We start from the raw sequence: 20,716 nt of genomic DNA, 5'->3' as shown, positions 1-20,716 counted from the left end.
ATATGGAAAAGACCACATTTTCGTGCACAATTAACAAAAAGAAATATACACTGAACGCACCAATCACTTGCACTTCCACATACGTAATCTACCGGATCACATGCAAATGCGGATTAGTATATATTGGAAAAACGAAACTACATATAAAACTGCGGAAACAAGAGCACATGCGAAACATAAAAAACAAAGTTACCACGCACAGCCTACCAAGGCATTTCTTAGAAAAACATAATTCACAGGTGGATAGTAATAATTTAAAATTTACAGTCCTGGAACAAATTCTCACAGACCCGAGAGGAGGTGACAAGGATCTAAAATTATCCAAAAGGGAGACTTTTTGGATTTATTCATTGGACTCAATGGTCCCACAAGGACTTAATGAGAATGTGGACATAGTCTCCTTCCTAGGACAATAAAATATAAAGCACGCATTTATTATTCACAATGGTGTCTACGGAACACTAGTTCCATTAGTTAAACTTTTTCCTTTCTCTTCCATTTTTCCTACTATTTTTTCATTTTTTCCATTTTATAAAATTAAAATGTATTGCACTTGGAATTATTGTAAATATAAAGGCATTCTAGATAAAGTATAATTAACACAAATATATTAGCTAAAACTATCACCTTAAAAAATGACACATAAATGTTAATGGTCACCAATAAGAAATTATCACTTGAACATCCCTCACAAATAAACAATCACTCATATGAAAATGTCATCCTTTTATTTCCCAAATAAAATTTATAAGATCGCAGTATGAATCCTACTATGGAAAGGGACTGGGATCGCTAGGTTCTCATATAGAGATAAGCCATGAGGAACTAAAATCACTGACCCAGTTTCCCAGTAAAGCGGAGCGCTAATACACTAGACACGGCCTGGTATGTATACCATATAAAAAAATTCCATAAATGTTAAAAAAGTATTGAGCATCAAATATTTAAGCCAACTTCTGTTTTTCACCACCCAGAGTCATTTTTTGTTATACCCCTGATGAAGTCCAAGTGACGAAACGCGTCGGGTTATTGGAATGATGGAAAATATGACTGCATACGAAAGAAATATTGCTGGAAGATTTGACTATTTTATTCATTTTAATAAATTGTATAAAGCTTTGAAATTAAACAAAAGTGTCGATTATACACCTGTTTTATGGTGGTGGTGGTGACACATACAAAGGCGCACTCTATATCTTTGCTGTACATATATATATAGAGAGAGAGAGAGAGAGAAAGAGAGAGATAGAGAGAGAGGGACAGAGTATATTTACATCTGCTATATCTATCTATTTATAACGTTTTGGTTATTTAATAACCGTCAAAATAAATAACCGAAACGTTGATGACTAAGCTACAGTAGTCGCTGTCTTATTTCTTCAGTAACGTGAGTGCCACTTCCGACAATATATATGTAATTGCTGGGCATGAATTGTGCAGTATATGCTGGGGGCACCCGTTCAAGTAATCCAGATTGGTCTTGAGTGCCGGATATATTACTTTGTTTTATATATATATATATATATATATATATTATATATATATATATATATATATATATATATATATATATATATATATATATATATATATATATATTTGGCTACATTTGTCACTCAAAGTGTGCCTGAAGCTGTAACGCTGGGTGGAGCCTCTGACTCACATGACTGACTCACACGACAGAGAACCAGCCCAGTGAGCCCACAGTGCCAGACACGACCCTCTGCCTCTCCATGTTACACAGCAAAGACACAGCTACTCACCAGACACACCAGGTGAGTGCCCCACACCTCCATACCTCCCAACATGACCCTCTCCAGGAGGGACAGAATGCTCTGTTTGTGGACTTCCATCTTAATTTATGATTGTCATCACCTGTTTTAAACAGGGTAATTGATAAGAAAGGTGTTTAAGCACAGGTGATGGTAATCCATAAATTAAGAAGAAAGTCCAGAAACAGAGCAATGTGTCCTCCCCCCCCCAATTCACGGCAACCCCACGATTAAATGGCACATGCAAAACACTGACATGGCTATGATCGACAATGAAAAAGGTTGACATAAGTTTTTGAAGATTTATTTTTCACTTTTTCAATGTTTTCATATTCATTCTCATGTGTCGACATGGACACCAATGAAGTGCCACACTTATGTCAACATTTACATGTGTTGACCTTTCTGTGTTGATTTTTTCTTGTAGCGATTCGCGGAACCCCCCCGGCGACCCCCCTCCAGCGATTCACAGCACACCCCCCCCCCAATTCACGGCGACTCCTGCGATTTGCGGCCCCGCCCCGTGACACACCCCTCCTGCGATTCGTGGCACCCCGCGACCCCCCCCTCCTACGATTTGTGCCAACCCCCCAGGCCTTCCCTTCCTCGCGGTACCCCCCACCCCCCGCGACCCCCCCTACCGCGATTCCCCCCCCGTCATTGCGGCAACCCCCCGCCCCTGCGACCCACCCTCCCACGATTCACTGCAACCCCCCGCGTCCCCCCCACCCACGATTCGCGGCACCCACACCCCCCGCGACCCCCCCTCCCGCAATTCACGGCATCCACCCACGACCCCTCCTCCCGTGATTCGCGGACACACCTCACCTCCCCCCCCCCCACCCCCGCTCGCGATTCACGGCAACCCCAGGATTAAATGGCACATGCAAAACACTGACACGGCTATGGTCGACAATGAAAAAGGTTGACATGAGTTTTTGAAGATTTATTTTTCACTTTTTCAATGTTTTCATATTCATTCTCATGTGTCGACATGGACACCAATGAAGTGCCACACTTATGTCAACATTTACATGTGTTGACCTTTCTGTGTTGATTTTTTCTTGTAGCAATTTTTTTACAGTGACAACTATGTGCATGTCAACCTACACATCATCAACCAATTCTTTGTATAATATATAACACCTGTTCTGTTTTACTGTAGGTGTTTTAAGTCAGATCTTTTACTGCTACTATTACTGTTTATGTAAATGCATTACTGCTACTATTACTGTTTATGTAAATGCATTCTGAATGACAGCAACATCCTACCATCCTTCTACAAGAATATATAACCAACTAGGTGATTTATCGCGCCCCGTGCCCCCCCTCCCGCAATTCACGGACCCCCCGCGCACCCCCCACAATTCACGCCCCCTCCCACGATTCACGTCACCCCCCGCACACACCCCCCTCCCACAATTCGCAACCCCCCCTCCCGCAATTCACGCCCCCTCCCACGCTTTGCGGACCCCCGCCCTCTCCCGCGATCTGCGGACACCTGCACCCCCTCCCTCCCTTGATTCACGGCACCCCCCACGCCCCTCCCACAATTCACGGCACCCCTAAGCCCCTCTTTAGTCCCCCGTATACTCACACACCCCTATCACTACCCAGCTTCCTGCCCTCCTGAACCGTAACTTCCACCACTGGGGAGTCGCTGACGCTGTTTTGCCCACATGCCCCTATCATCAGGGCTGCCAAGAGAAATTCTGGGCCCCGGTACATTAACTTTAAAGGGCCCCCATGGGGGGTATGTAGGGTTACCACCTTTTTGTTGAGAGATTCACAGACAGTGGTCCGCCCCTTGACATGCCCCCAGCCCCACTCCAGCCCCACCCCTTGACCTGCCTTGTCATGTTTTTTTAACCTTTCCTTCCATTCTATTATCGATTTTGCACACCGTAATACCCCTTAAATTTTATACCACAAACCGTGATGCCCATTACACGTTAAGCCACACCGCAATGCCCATTACACGTTACGCCACACAATGTGATGCCCATTACACATGCCAGGACTCAACAATTTTTTTTTATTCTAGGAGTTGAGATGAAAGTGTAATGTCAGACAAACTAAAACCAGGGAAAGTGCGCACCAAAGGCGCACCAAATATTTCCACTGTAATGCCTATTATGTCACAAACCCATTACATATTATACCACATGCCATAATGACAATTACACATTATGCCACACACCGTAATGCCCATTACACATGCCACACACCATAATACCTATTATATATTACATCACATTCTGTAATGCCCATTACACATTGTGCACACACACACAGTGATGCCCATTACACTTTACATCACACAGCATGATGCCCATAACACATTATATCACACACACACACCGCGATGCCCATTACATGTTATGTCACACACCGTGTTGCCCATTACACGTTAGGCCACACACCGTGATGCCCATTACATGTTACATGACGGCCCATTACAAGTTACATCACACACTGTGATGCCCACTAAACGTTACGCCACACACTGTGATGTCCATTACACGTTACGTCACACACTGGGATGCCCATTACACGTTACACCACACACCATGATGCCCATTATACGTTACACACTGTGACGCCTACTACACCTTGTCACACACCGTGATGCCCATTACACATGCCACACACCATAATACCTATTATATATTACATCACATTCTGTAATGCCCATTACATATTGTGCACACACACACAGTGATGCCCATTACAATTTACACCACACAGCATGATGCCCATAACACATTACATCACACACACACACCGTGATGCCCATTACACGTTAGGCCACACACTGTGATGCCCATTACATGTTACATGACAAACCATGATGCCCATTACAAGTTACATCACACACTGTGATGCCCACTAAACGTTACGCCACACACTGTGATGCCCATTACACGTTACGTCACACACTGGGATGCCCATTACACGTTACACCACACACCGTGATGCCCATTATACATTACGTCACACACTGTGACGCCCACTACACCTTGTCACACACCGTGATGTCCACTACACCATATCTACATATATGTATGTGTGTATACATGTGTGTGTGTGTGCATATGTATGTATGTATGTGTATATATATATATATATATATATATATACACACACATACACATATATATATATATATATATATACTCTATATAGGGAGAAGAATTAACTAATAAGCCAAGCAGGGCACAAAAAAAAATGAACTTACAGAGCAGGACTCAGAGAGGCTCCAGCCTCCCCACTGCACCGTCCCCATCCTGACTTTCCCCTCTCAAGTCATGTGCTGTGCCAGGCAGGCAAGCTGCTGCACTCTGCAGACACAGACTCGCGAGATAATGAAAGCATCATCTCGCGAGATTGTCTCTACAGACACTCCGCAGCGGTGGACGCCGGCCTCGACCACTGACACTGTCTGCAGACTGCAGTCACAGTGAGTGATAGACACAGGCTGCCGCTCCGTCCTGACCCGCTCTCCCCGGCGCCCGGCAATCTGCCGCCCCCCCCCGGCGGGTGCCCCCGTGTTCCCGCAACACCGCTGCACTAAAAACATTTTTAAAAAAGGAATGTGTCTGTGTATCCCCGGACCCGGGCCCCCTGACAGGCCCGGGCCCAGGTAAAATGTACCCGCCCCCCCTGCCTCTCGGCGGCCCTGCCTATCATGCCTCATAGCCCAGCCTCCTGCTCTCATGTACCCTAACTCCCACCCAGTAGGAGGAGACACTGACTCAGGGCCACCATCCTGTACTGCCACACTGGACACTCCCCCACTGGCAGAAGCTGCACAGTATCTCCCACCCTCCTCTTTAGTCCCCCTTATATCCACACACCCCTATCACTACCCAGCCTCCTGTTTTCCTGTGTTGTGACCTCCGCCAGTGGGGAGCCGCTGACTCAAAAACACCCTACTATTCTATTGCACACACACACCTTAACAACATGCACACACAGCCCCCCCCCCCACACCCACAAATGTCACTGTACCATCCACACTATCAATGTACATCTTACTCTGTAAACGCTTTTTAATTAAACAAAACAATACACACCCCCTTCCACATCATATGCTCTCTATTTAACACATTTCACCTATAACTCAAGTTGCAATACAGGCCATCTTACATACAATTCTAACCATATTTCTCATATACAAATGTTCACAAATTAAGGGGGCGCAGCCCCTTACGACGGTGTGAAGAGCGCCCGTAGGGCGCGAAGAATCACCTAGTATATATATATATTATGTAGCTCCATTCGTGCTCTCTTACTCCTTCATCCTGTGATATCATAAGTGACATCATAATTGGGTGATGTCATAATAGCCACTAAACATAGAATTCCTAATTTCTGTACACTGGGGCAAGAGAAGATGGAGCGAATAACTTTCCTCCTCCTATGTGTGGCCTATTTAATTACAGATATTGCACATGGAGGCGAAACATCAGGTACATTTATTGGTACTTGTTTCCTAGCCCGGAGCCCATGATATTAAGTTGTACAACATCGAATCGCATCGCATGCAATGTACCCGATGCGATTTTAAATTGTCTAAGCCCCTATACGATTTTTGTATAAGCACCCTAATGCTTACAATGTTAAATGCACCCAAATGCCACCCCCACTATCAACGCCAACCCGAAGCGTGGCGAGCATAGCAAACCCGCGAGGTGCGCCGGTACGCGTCCTCCGACCTTTTCATACCCCCACTATCCATGTCGGCGTGGAGTTGAATTTATATAGTGTGGCGAGCGCAGCGAGCGGACGTGTATTACTTTACATGTATTCAGCTGCACTCGCCATGCTTCCGGTTCGGTGGCTCGCTGTGCTCGCCACATTATATAGAATCAACACTACGCCGACGTGGATAATGGGGGTATGAAAAGAGGACGTGTACCGCTGCCCCTCGCGGGCTCGCTGCGCTCGCCACACTTCGGGTTGGTGTTGATAGTGGGGGGTGGCGTTGGGGGTGCTTTCAACATACTAAGTACCCATTAATGTTAATTATCTTATAAGGAGGCAAATTTAACATTGAAAACACCCATTAGGGTGCTTATACAATTTTAAATCGTATACCATTGTATATGGCATACAATGGCATACAATGTGATGGTATACAAGTACAAAGGAAACAAGTACCCATTTAGGGTGCATTGTAGGACATAGAGGACGGTGCGTATTGTGTGATTTATAAGGTGGATCTAGGAGAGTATAGGATGTATTGTAGGACATAGAGAACAGGGCGTATTGTGTGATTTATAAGGTGGATCTAGAAGAGTACAGGGTGCATTGTAGGACATAGAGGACAGGGCGTATTGTGTGATATATAAGGTGGATCCAGGGCAGGCGACAGGGGGGGGTCAAGGGTGACACCTGTACCGGGCCCCAAGCTTGTGAGGGGCCCCAAAGTTCTGACAGGCTGTAAGCATAGCTGCGGCAGTGCAGTGCCTAGAAATGGTTTATAAAGGCACCCACCTGGATTCTTGTAAGGGTAGTTACCCAGACACCCCATCCAGTATTAGTGAATATTAAAATAGTGTCTTTTGTAATAATAAAAAAACACATTCAATAAGCGGTATACTAAAAATGTTCTGCTCAAGGGGGCGTTGTTAGGGGGCCCCAGAGATATCAGTGTACCGGGCCCCAAGATTTCTGTTGCCGGCCCTGGGTGGATCTAGGAGAGTACAGGGAGCATTGTAGGACATAGAGGACAGGGTGTATTGTGTGATTTAGAAGGTGGATCTAGGAGAGTACAGGATGCATTGTAGGACATAGAGGACAGGGCGTATTGTGTGATTTATGAGGTGGATCTAGGAGAGTACAGGATGCATTGTAGGACATTGTCCTCTATGGACATGGCGTATTGTGTGATTTATAAGGTGGACCTAGGAGAGTACAGGGTGCATTGTAGGACATAGAGGACAGGGCATATTGTGTGATTTAGAAGGTAGATCTAGGAGAGTACAGGATGCATTGTAGGACATAGAGGACAGGGCGTATTGTGTGATTTATAAGGTGGACCTAGGAGAGTACAGGGTGCATTGTAGGACATAGAGGACAGGGCGTATTGTGTGATTTATAAGGTGGATCTAGGAGAGTACAGGGTGCATTGTTGGACTCAGAGGAGAGGATTTTAGCACCTGTGGTCCAATGGCATATGCCCAATGTTTAATAGCAATGGTGGAACTGGTAACACTTAGCACCATCCTCAGTGTAGAATGTGTAGCCTAATGTAACCGCTTATATCATAATGCAAGCACATCTAGAATAGTCATGAACTGTCCTTAATTTGTTGTTGTTTTCTCATGTTCCCCCAGCTCCCATGTATGACACGGGCATTAAGAACAGCCCTTCAGAAGATGGTAAGTACAGCTATAATAACCATGTAACTGTAATAACAGTATCAGTGTAACCGTGTGGACACTTCTGTATAACAGCTGTTGGTGTTTTCTCATGTTCCCCCAGCTCCCATGTACGCAGAGGACAATAACAACAGCCCTGCAGCAGTGGCGTAGCTACAGGGGTCGCAGCGGTCGCACCTGCGACCGGGCCCCTGAGCCAGGAGGGCCCAGCCCCCGCCACTGTCCGGCCTGGTTACTCAGAGGTCATACCTCCGCTCCGAGTCCTCATCTCAGCTCTCACTAGGCTGCCGGCAGCACTGCAGTAGCTGCCGGTGCGCCTATGTTTCCGGCCACCAGCCCGTCAGCTACGGCTGCCCCTGCCTTCCCCTGCACACAGAGACAGACGCTAGAAGTCATAATTCACCTCTAGCGTCTGACAGGAAGCGCAGCTCTGCACTTCCTGGTAACGCGGCTGCAGAGCTGTGCTCCCTGTCAGAGACGCTGGAAGTGAAAAATGACTCTAGCGTCTGTCTCTCTCTGCGCAGGGTAAGGCAGGGGCAGCAACAGCAGCGTACGGGCGGGTGGCTGGGGTGGGCACATACGTATTAACCCCTTGGCAACAAGCTAGAACCCCTGGCAACGGGAATTAACCCCCCTTGGCAACGAGCATTAACCCCTGATAAAAAAAAATTTAACCACTTGGCAACATCCAATAACCCCTGGCAACACATATTAACCCCTTGGCAACGAGCAAGAACCCATGGCAACGGACATTAACCCCCCTTGGCAATGATGTATTAAAATATAAACAGACCGAGATTTTAATTTTGTTGTATGTAGGGGGGCCCCAAGGTGACCTTTCGCACCAGGGCCCATGAACCCTTAGCTACGCCCCTGCCCTGCAGTAAACGGTAAGTACAGCTATATACTAACCATGTAACTGTAAGATCAAGGAGGGTGCCCTGTGTGCCTTCCAGCCTGTGCTGACATGCCTCAGATATTGGGGGTTAGATTTTATTGAGGGAGGGACACCTTTAGATTTATTCCTATTGGTGGGGTTGAATAAAAGGGGCAGGTACAGTAGTTTTAATGCTTACTGAGGTGCAGCTCCTTTGGAGAAAGTGACTGGGCGTGGTCTTTCAAATAAGAGCATCACTGTTCTAGGTGGGCCCGTAAGCCACTTTAGTTGAGTTGTTGCCTCAAGTTGTGTCATGGTGGGCAGATGGCTCTCTTTTTATTTTTGTATGTTTATTTTTCCATAACATGACGGTATGATGAGCCCTTCCCTTAGCACAGGCATGTCCAACTATGGCCATCCAGCTGTTGTGAAACTACAATTCCCATCATGCCTTGCTATTAGGGAATGCTAAAACGGTTGCAAGGCATGCTGGGATGTGTAGTTTCACAACAGCTGGAGGTCCATAGTTTGGACATCCCTGCCTCAGGAGTAGGTGAACGGTCAAGGATAGTGGCAGAAGGTGGATCCTTGGCCATGAGGGCAGATGGCCCATTGGTCAATTTTGATTACATTTTATGCTATTTTTCTTGCAAATGTGATTTTGTCTTTTTTATATTTTATAAATATCTGTTCTTTCCTCCCACCATAGAAAGTTGAGATACAATTATTTTCTGTCCCCATACACTACAATATATTTGACGCTGCAATTGAATGCAGAGTGATTCCAAACGATTTAGTACTTTGGTGTCATTTATTGCATAAGATATATCTCTGGGATAAATCACATGAGATATATCTTATGGCATACAATTGTACCGAAAGATATATCTGATGGGCTGGGTTAGGGGGCTAGAGGGACTGAAAACGTCAGCCAAACTTCCTGCGATATATCGCATATGATATAACGCATGTGCAAAAAGCACTCCTTTTCCCATTAGATTCCATCCGATTCCGATAAATCGCAGGTGCAGTACGACCAACCTAGTGACTCCTATCCGACACTCACAGGACTGCGCATCGGATCCGATGGAAAACACAAACAATGTGGCATTTTTCAGTCGATACATCAGCCTGAAATGTCAAAATCAGATGAAATTGTGCAAAATCGTTGTAGTGTATGGGGGCCTTTATTCAAAAATAGGCCGCATTTAAGACTATAATAAGCAGCCCCCTTTCATGCCATACTTCTGTTGTCCAACGTATTACTGTATATTAGTTAAGTTGTATGAATGAGGTACAGATGCATCTGGCTGTGTAAGGCTTAATAACAGTATCAGTGTATGTACACTTCTATATAACAGTTGTTGGTGTTTTCTCATTTTAATCCAGATTCACCCGCAGATGGCGATTTGGAGTACGATCCATCAAAGCAAAGTAAGTTGTTCAAATAATCCCTCCTATTACTGCGTATAACCAGGGGTAAAAGTGACGGGAAACGGGGTGAAACTGAGTTCCACCTCCTCTCATGGGCCCTTATTCTGGTTGGTGCGGTAATATCCGCGTGCATTCGTGCTGCCGATGTTTTGTGTCTGCGCATGTACAGAGGCGTCTCTGCGCATGTGCGAGCCGGACGCACGGCCACATTCCGCATGAAATGTGATCACTCCGAACAGGGGGTGGAGAGGGGCGTGAAGGGCTGTTTGGGCTCATTATCATATGTTTACGCCCCGCGTTTCATGGGCGTTCACATGCAAACGCTGGGCGTGCGTATGGTAATGCGGCCGTGACGCACATGTAGGGGGCGGACATATGACATTGCCGGATGTCAGCTGCCCGCCCAGATCCCTGCTTTTGCACGGAGAAATGCCCGTGTGGTCTGAGGTTGCGGGAGCTGGCGGCCCACTCGGCCCTGCATTCGATGTTCTGCGACCATCAAATGATGGGGGAGGTTCCCTGAGATGGAGGAGGCGTATTCATGAGAAATACACGTGCGGTCCGTTCGGACAGCTTCTTACCGCGTACAGACGGAGTTGGCGATCCGTATGGAAGGCGGGGTTTAGGACGCACGGTGCTGGCTGCATATTCGGATCCGGCCGCACCGATCAGAATAAGGGCCCTGGTGAGGTAGAACATTTAAATCTCCACATTGGCCCTGCACAGTAATTCTCACAAAAAAGCATTCTAGTTTGCAGGGGGTGCCAAAAAGCCTACCACTGGCCCTGCCTCTGCCTAATGGGGGGAGGGGAGGGGGTGTAATCAGGTGGCATAGAGAAATGAGTTCCCCCACCTCTGCATGACCACTTTATGCCCTGGGTATAACACATCATACAGTACAATGAAGGATATGCCCTTTTCTGTAATAAGAATATTATAGCACTACAGACTGCAGAGCTGTAATATCACAGACCAAAAATATAGGGAAATATTGCAAATAATGGCCTGAATGAGGTTGCTCAATGCAGCCCTCCAGCTGTTTTGGAGCTATACATCTCAGCATGCCCAGCCACAATTTTGCTATTAGGGGTGTGTGTGACAGTGCCCCTGTACGGTGTGGTGCAAGATGGCGTACCTTAATCTGGAGCTGGTGACGGCGGCGGCTTCTGGATTCTTCGCGGCTTCTGCTGGAGAACCTGTGGCAGGGAACGGCACAACCCAAGGGACCCACAAAAGACAACGCTACTTCGGGAAACAGCGACAAATATTTATTGAAGAAAAACAACTGCACTAGTCGCTGTGATATACTCCTACACATATGCAAACATCAATAACCAAGACAAAGACATTTAAAGAAAATACTATTAAAGAGAGAAATATTAAAGACAATAATATGACACTAAAATGCTTAACTACACCTGTACTACTATAAATCAGATTGTCCACTGGGTGGCGCTGCACACCCTGTAACTGCAGTCTCAGACACCATACAGAGTTCCTGAGGGCAATAACGGTCCCACGACGCACAAATCCTCACTCTGAATTAGGCCCTAACAGTGTGCACACTACTATGAATAGTACAGAACAAATGAACAATCCCCTTCAAAGGGGTACAGGCGGGTTCCCGTTACCTAGGGCAACTCCCTGCGAGGTTGGTGAGGAACAACTGTAAGGGGTGAGGTTGGGTGCAACAACACCCTGGCGATGGGGTCACTGGCTCCGCCAGTGGCTGATGGCAGCGGTGGCTAGTTCCCTTTGGCTGGGATAATGGGGCTGCAAAGTAGCCGGGCATATGCAGAGTTTTACACCTCACACCACTGTGAGGGTACTGTGTGGCAGTGTGGCCGACTGCTGGGCGGCATAGACTAGCCAGGTACAGGTCAGGCCAACAGTGTCCCAGGGGGACTGGGGTGTCAAGGGTGCAGACAGGAGGATTGAAATACCTGTTTCAGCTGCTGCTGCTGCCAGCTCCTGCTGGTCTCGAATCAGGCCCCTTCTGTGATGGCTGCTGCTGCTTCTTCTCACACTGGGCTGACCTCTGCCCTCTCTGCAGGTCTTTAGGCTGCCAAGTGTCCTCTCTCTCTCTCTGTGCACAATCTCTGCCTTCTCTCCACTGCAGCAAGTTTTCTCTGTCCCGTTCTGCTGGCTGACCCCTGACCTCTCAGCTTCCTGTCTTCACACACTCCAGGGCAGCCAATCAGGGGAATGTCAGGTTCTCTGCACGTGGATGTAAGCTGGGTCTGTTAACCCCTCACATCCCTGCAGTGTCTATGAAGCTGCAGTCTTTCCTAATAGCAGCATTGGCTGCCATTAAGCCTTTTTGAGGGCACAGGGGCACTCAGAGTGGATTGCCACATACCTCCCTGCTGGAAATTTGCCTGTCCGCAGGCAACTTAACCTGGGTCAGTAGGTTCCTGCCAAAAACCTCTCAATGTCCATGACAAGACATTTAACGGTGAGAAAGAAAACAGGTGAGTACACATACATTCACCACAAATACAAATTACTGCCTCCCTATCACCTGATATCCAATGTGGGCTCCCCGTGCCAACCATCCCTCCGCCACAGGACCTCCATCCCTCTGCGGTCCAGCTTCTCCAAGGCTGTCAATGGATGGCGCCCACTCTCACGATGTACGCATCTTTAGGCATGTCTCACCTCTCGAACTTGCCTCTTCGACCTCTGTATCGCCTGCTGGATTCTGAGGGCGAATTCCTCTCCTGAGATGGTCGTATATTCACCACTTGTTACCGGCTTCCCACCGATGAAACAGATCTTGGCCTTGTCTTCTCTCTCTGGTGCTTCTACTTTGGCCTTGGATTCAGGCAGTGGCACCACTGGTTCTGCTTCTGACGGCTCCACTGTCTGTGTCACAGCCATGTGAACCTCAATCTCTGGGCTTCTCTGCTGGTCTACCATTCTGACATTTCTCGGCCTTAGATTCGCCACCCGGTAATCGGCATCGTCCATCCTGGGCACATACTCCCGCGTCGGTTCCGGAAGTTGAGGCCTGGTCGCTTCTTGCCAGTTCTGATGGACTGCCTCACTCCGCACTACCGGTTTCTTGCTTGACCTCGTGATGTCAGGTTCTGGTGGGCGGGGCATCTGTCCTGGTCGAGGAGGGTTGGTGTTGACCCTTTCGTTCTCCTGCTTGACCTCTCTCGGTTCAACTCTGCTTCCGCTATATTGGTGGTAGGGTGGAGGCTCTTTACGGTGCGGGTAGTGCCACTGTTGTTCCGGGGCATGTCTATTGCGTAGCACCGGCGTTCCATTCGGCCCAGTCACTTTTGCGGCCTTGGTGCCTTTCTTCCCGCTTGTTAATTCAAATTCGACGGTTTCACCATCGCTAAGGCTCCGGAAGCAATTCTGGGGGTCTTCGTTCTGTATGGCGGTGTAATGGACATAGACGCTACGCCCGTTGTCTGCACGTCTAATGTATCCATATCCGCGTGGCACATCAAACCACAGGACACGACCTGTGATCCTTCTTGGGCCGGTTCGCGGCCTATCGGTAATCTGAGTTACACCGGATGCTCTTGACGTGTTCTGGAACACTGCCGGTGGACCTCTTTTCCCGTGCCTTCTCACAGTCTGTGGGCATACATTGGCTCGGTCACTGTGTAGTCGTTCCGACCTCCATTGGTGATTCTGTTGGCATCTATGCCTTCTGCCACCTTCACGTCGCTGTCTTTCCTTTTCATCCTCCGCCCATTCCTGACGCATCTCACGGATCATCCTGGTCATTTCAGTCATCGCTTCGATGATTGCCCCAATCGAGTTCTGATTGGCTTGGGCTGGTGGAATGGCGGTTCTTCGCATCTCCAGCGGTTCTATGTACTGCGATCGCCACATCTTGCCGTTCACAGGGGTCTTGTGCAATCCTGTTCGTAGACGCCAAGTGTGACAGTGCCCCTGTACGGTGTGGTGCAAGATGGCGTACCTTAATCTGGAGCTGGTGACGGCGGCGGCTTCTGGATTCTTCGCGGCTTCGGCTGGAGAACCTGTGGCAGGGAACGGCACAACCCAAGGGACCCACAAAAGACAACGCTACTTATATCTTATATATATATAATATTTATTGAAGAAAAACAACTGCACTAGTCGCTGTGATATACTCCTACACATATGCAAACATCAATAACCAAGACAAAGACATTTAAAGAAAATACTATTAAAGAGAGAAATATTAAAGACAATAATATGACACTAAAATGCTTAACTACACCTGTACTACTATAAATCAGATTGTCCACTGGGTGGCGCTGCACACCCTGTAACTGCAGTCTCAGACACCATACAGAGTTCCTGAGGGCAATAACGGTCCCACGACGCACAAATCCTCACTCTGAATTAGGCCCTAACAGTGTGCACACTACTATGAATAGTACAGAACAAATGAACAATCCCCTTCAAAGGGGTACAGGCGGGTTCCCGTTACCTAGGGCAACTCCCTGCGAGGTTGGTGAGGAACAACTGTAAGGGGTGAGGTTGGGTGCAACAACACCCTGGCGATGGGGTCACTGGCTCCGCCAGTGGCTGATGGCAGCGGTGGCTAGTTCCCTTTGGCTGGGATAATGGGGCTGCAAAGTAGCCGGGCATATGCAGAGTTTTACACCTCACACCACTGTGAGGGTACTGTGTGGCAGTGTGGCCGACTGCTGGGCGGCATAGACTAGCCAGGTACAGGTCAGGCCAACAGTGTCCCAGGGGGACTGGGGTGTCAAGGGTGCAGACAGGAGGATTGAAATACCTGTTTCAGCTGCTGCTGCTGCCAGCTCCTGCTGGTCTCGAATCAGGCCCCTTCTGTGATGGCTGCTGCTGCTTCTTCTCACACTGGGCTGACCTCTGCCCTCTCTGCAGGTCTTTAGGCTGCCAAGTGTCCTCTCTCTCTCTCTCTCTGTGCACAATCTCTGCCTTCTCTCCACTGCAGCAAGTTTTCTCTGTCCCGTTCTGCTGGCTGACCCCTGACCTCTCAGCTTCCTGTCTTCACACACTCCAGGGCAGCCAATCAGGGGAATGTCAGGTTCTCTGCACGTGGATGTAAGCTGGGTCTGTTAACCCCTCACATCCCTGCAGTGTCTATGAAGCTGCAGTCTTTCCTAATAGCAGCATTGGCTGCCATTAAGCCTTTTTGAGGGCACAGGGGCACTCAGAGTGGATTGCCACATGTGCTCAAACATTGACAGGACATGCTGAGATGTGTAGTTCCACAACAGCTGGAAAGCCGCATGTTGAGCACTCCTGGCCTAAATGAAAGTCCAGAGAGAGGCTCCTCAGTGGGCCCATGTGACAGGAAATGGAATCGCTTCTGTGTCACACCCGTGGCTGTACAGTTCTTATGCTGCAGATAGAGGCTCCTCAGTGGATTACCTGAGCCCATGTGACAGGAAATGGAGCCGCTTCTGTGTCACACCCGTGGCTGTACAGTTGTTATGCTGCAGGTATGGAACAACAAAATTACTTTAATGTGTTTCTTCTTATGTGTTTCAGATCCTCCCGGTGAATCAAGATCCTCACTTTCATCTGTGATGGACATCGCGCCAGGTAAATAAACATATGGTTAATAAGAAAATGAGAGAATCTGATGGATTGTGTTCTGTTGTGTGTTGCACATATCAGTCCTATAACATATCTGTCAGGTCTCTGAGCTATGCAGAATTAATCTGCTTCACATAATTTAAAAAAAAAGAGATAACCTAGCAGTGGCGTAATTAGATACATGTGTGCCCCATAGCAAAAGTCTGTAAAGGCCCCTATTAATCACCTAATGCTGAAAAATGTATACAGCACATGAGACTTTGACAGGCAATGTGGGCCCCTCTCAGCTCTGGGCCCCATAGCAGCTGCACCCCATGCACCTATGGTAGTTACGCCCTTGTAACCTAGAGAAATCACAGATTGTTCCCACCTCCAGTACCTGTACTAGGGGTACATGTAATAGGATGCGAGAGAGCCTTTTTTTTTTTAAAGCAGCAATCATTTGTCAGGTGAAACCAATCTAGTTTTTGTATTGTAAAAGAGCGCCGCTTTAAAATACGGACATTGCCGCATGAAGGTCTGCATCTCCTGTTTCACACGCCCTATTATATTAACCCCACGGTGTTACAAGTGACTGCTGGGGCCCAGCATATATTACTGTATGTATCTTAGTTCTGCTGAAGTATTAGATCCATGGAAAATCTATCATTATTCCCCCTATGGCTTTACATTTGCTCAGTAAATACATTATCACTCTCTATGGGGGAAATGTAATAGGATGAGAGATTCCGAAAGTGAGAGATTTGGTAAGAAATCTCCAGTTTTTTTTAAAGCGGCAATCATTTACACTGCAACACCAGTTTGATTTTGAAGTGTAAATGATTGCCGCTTTAAAAACCCTGGAGATTTCTTACCAAGTCTCTCACTTTCTGAAAGGTGAAGACACACCACCACATATTCTGTCACAAGGTCAAAATATACAAAAGGACGACACAAGCAAAAGGTTGTCATATGTTTTCATAATTTGTTTACCTTGTTCAGAATTATTTTGATTCTTTACCATCTCCGAGCACAACGATAGGGAATGTTAAGTATTCCGAGTGCAGCGGTAGCGGAGCAGGGTACCTGGCTCGGAGCATGGTGAGCGAAGGGATTAATGCCAGGGTAAACTCATGTCCACCTTTTGTTTGAGTCATCCATTTTCCAGTGTCAACCTTTTGTCGACCTATTGACTATAAAGCCAGGTACAGTCGACATTATGGCCCTTATTCAGATCTGATCGCAGTAAAAATTTGTTCTCAAAATTGGCAAAACCATGTGCACTGCAGGTGGGGCAAATGTAACATGTGAAGAGAGAGTTAGATTTGGGTGGGGTGTATTGAAAATTAAATCTATATTGCAGTGTAAAAATAATGCAGCAAGTATTTACCCTGCACAGAAACAAAATAACTTACCCAAATCTAACTCTCTCTATACATGTTACATCTGCCCAACCTGCAGTGCACATGGTATTGCCCATTTTGAGAACAAATTTGTACTGCGATCAGATCTGAATAAGGGCCTATGATCCCTTATGTCTCTTTTCAGCCTATATTTAAAGTATAATTTTTATGAATTAACGAGAGTAATCTTTTTTTTACCAATTCAGTTATAAAATCCTTGGAAAAGAGGATCGGCGTCATAGAAAAGGCATTAAAGAAACAGACTAAAATAAACCTGGTCATCAGCTACCAGTGGCAAACGCAGGATTTTCAGAAGGGGGTTTCCATAGGGGTGGAGCAAAGCATGGAGATGGACACTTAGGTGACCCAGTATATGCTGGGCCAGTTAAAGTATTATAGATAGACCAAATGTATATAAATAATAATAATAATAATAATAATAAAAAAAAATATATATATACACACACACACACACACACACACACACACACACACACACACACACACACACACACACACACACACACACACACACACACACACACACACACACACATATATATATATATATACATACATACATACATTCATACAGGGGCGTCAACAGCAGTGTAGACCCCTGGGCATAGCAATGTATTGTGGCCCCTACCGATCCTCCAGCGGTAGGGGTGGGGGAAGCTTTGATGTCCTGCGGGTGGTAGGGGGTATTATATCAACCGCTCAGCATGTAGGGCCTGGATCAGTAATTTCCACTAACTACCCCTTTACTGCACAGATGGTGGGAGATGGGGTGGGAGATGGGGGTATTGGGTTGAATGAAGGGGCCCTTATACATAACTTCCAGGGTGGTAGAGGATGTTTAATATGCAGAGGAGGGGTGTATAGTGGAGTGGTCTTATTATTCATAATTTTCTGGTGGGAGGACAACTTGCTTGACTGCAGATATCTCCAGTTCCCAGAAATAGATTTCTTCGATTTTAATGGAATTAAAAACTAGAGAATACCACCTACCAAATGGTATTGGGGACTAGGGGGATCAGAGTTCAGGAGGCAGAGCAATCTGCCAATGAGCATATAAAACTACATACCAGGTGTGTGGAGCTGGAGCAGTAACCAGCTGCTGGAAGGCTGATAACTCTGGTTCTGGGCACAGTAGAGACAAGCTTCTAGTGTCCATCAAAGGGGGAGAGTCCCAGCTTTTGGAATATACCCTCAGAAAAACTCTCAGTCAGACAGAACCTGAAATATCTGACTGGGAAGAGCAATTAACAGGCTTGGATGGGGAACACTGCTTTGAAGTCAGATATCTCCGGTTCCCAAGGGCCGATTTTTATAATTCTTGTACCCATGGAAAGAGGGGACCCTCAGCTTTCATCCTAGGATCCTTAGACTCCAGGGGGGGTTTCTGGGTACTCAGAAACCCCCCCTGCGTGCGCTACTGGCTACGCTGTTATCGGTGCTGTGTCCCTGCTCGGCTTCTTCTCGTTATTATTCCTCTTATGTTACTGGATTTTCAAAAGGTAGGGATTGTGTTATTTCTTTTATTGTCCGTTTTATAAATATTTAAGCTGAAACTTCATTTATCTCTTTATTTATTAACAGATCTGATGAAAGAGACATCAACATAGAAGGTGAGAAAACCTACAGTGATCTATATGTGTTGTACAATTGCACAAACTGCCCACATCCAGAAATATAATGTCCTTTATTTATCTTTCTATCTAGATTCTTGTCATGTTGTGGATTCAACTGCCGAATAAGAGGATGCAGGCCCTGTGTGCGCTGGCTGGTTCTAAGTGTGAGGTACTGTTGTAAGAGAGCGTTTTTGTACTGGCTATTAGCTGTAGCTAATACATGAACCCTCTCTCACCGCAGTTCCTTACAGTACACCTAGAGTGCTGCTTCATCTGAGGTTCTAGTTGTGAGGTATCACTGTAAGAAATTGCTCCTGTATTAGCTATTAGCTGTAGTTATTGCAGGAACCCTTTCTTACAGCAATTCCTTACACATAGAGCCATAGCACTTTATATCACTGTATATTCCCCAGTGCACACTTATACCAACTGCATATTATGAACATCAAAAGCATCAAGTACCATCTACTCTTAGATAACATCAATAAATTAACATCTGCAGTTGAATAAAAAAAAAAAAAAAGATTGATTGTGTTATTTGTTGGTCTAGTGCTGGGTATTATGGAATACAATAATGTACACTGTGGTGCCTGGATAATGGCCCACAATGGTTCAGATGTCCAGCAAACTACAGCCACCAGCTTTAGACTGTGGGGGGCATCCAGAAAATGGCAAGGCCGCACGCATGCTGAATCACACCCCACGATTTGCCCGCAAAATTTTACAGGCACATCTATAAAGTACAAGCACTTTGCTACACAGGGAAGCTTTTGCACATCACCAGCTGCTCCCAGACTGCACAGCCTAGCTGCCAAGCCAGATGCAGGTCCGCCATGTTTGGAGCCACAGTGCCCGCATATAAAGTCACACAGCTGCAGCCCTCCCCCAAAGCATTCTCCTACATACCACCACATTGCTGCCCTTGCAATGGTCTGCTGCTACCACCCATCAAAATTGCCCTCACAGCAGGACCATAGTTGAAGTGCTTTTGCTTACACCAGAATCCCCAGATCTCTAGAAATCACCCAGGAGCAATTTTTGGAGATCAGCAATGGTGTCTTAATCAGGCCCCATGTCAGGAAAGACAAATCGCACAGTCCACCTAGCTAGCCACATATACTGAACAGCTACACACATTAGTTTTGTGTGGCGCCCTGGAGCTTTCTGATTGGCAGACAAAGAGAACTCTGATTGGACTGTGTAACTCGTAGTTCCCTTTCAGGTCTGAATCCAGTTTACTTGTATTAATCCAACCTAATGTGTAAAACACATAAAAACATTGGACATTTATCACAGATTTTCCATGATGCCACAATATTGATTGACTAAAATTTGGGCCATAAATATCTCCAGTCATAATTCATACCAATCCCCACCTTTAGAAATATATTTAGCGGGACTCCTGTCCACCTCAAAGCAGCCTGCTCCCAAGTCCCACTAAGGGGGCATTACCTAGATAAAAGGGGGTGTGGCTTTGTGGGGATGATGCTCCCGTAAACCACACCTCCCACTGACATCATTGTGGGGGTATGGCCAGCGCTCTGTCCCTCTGCACTCGTGAATCAGGACTGTCCCGCAAAAATCGGGACAGTTGGGAGGTATGACAATTTAATGTACCTGTTATAAATATCATAATCTCCCCTATGATAAATTAACTCTCTGGTGTCAACAATATATTATTAATAACCATGCA

The sequence above is a fragment of the Crinia signifera genome, chromosome 19 (genome assembly GCF_055691185.1).
Source record: "Crinia signifera chromosome 19, ASM5569118v1, whole genome shotgun sequence".
In the NCBI taxonomy this organism is placed as follows: Eukaryota; Metazoa; Chordata; class Amphibia; order Anura; family Myobatrachidae; genus Crinia; species Crinia signifera.
The sequence above is the reverse complement of the archived record's forward strand: the minus strand, read 5'-3'. Positions refer to the sequence as shown.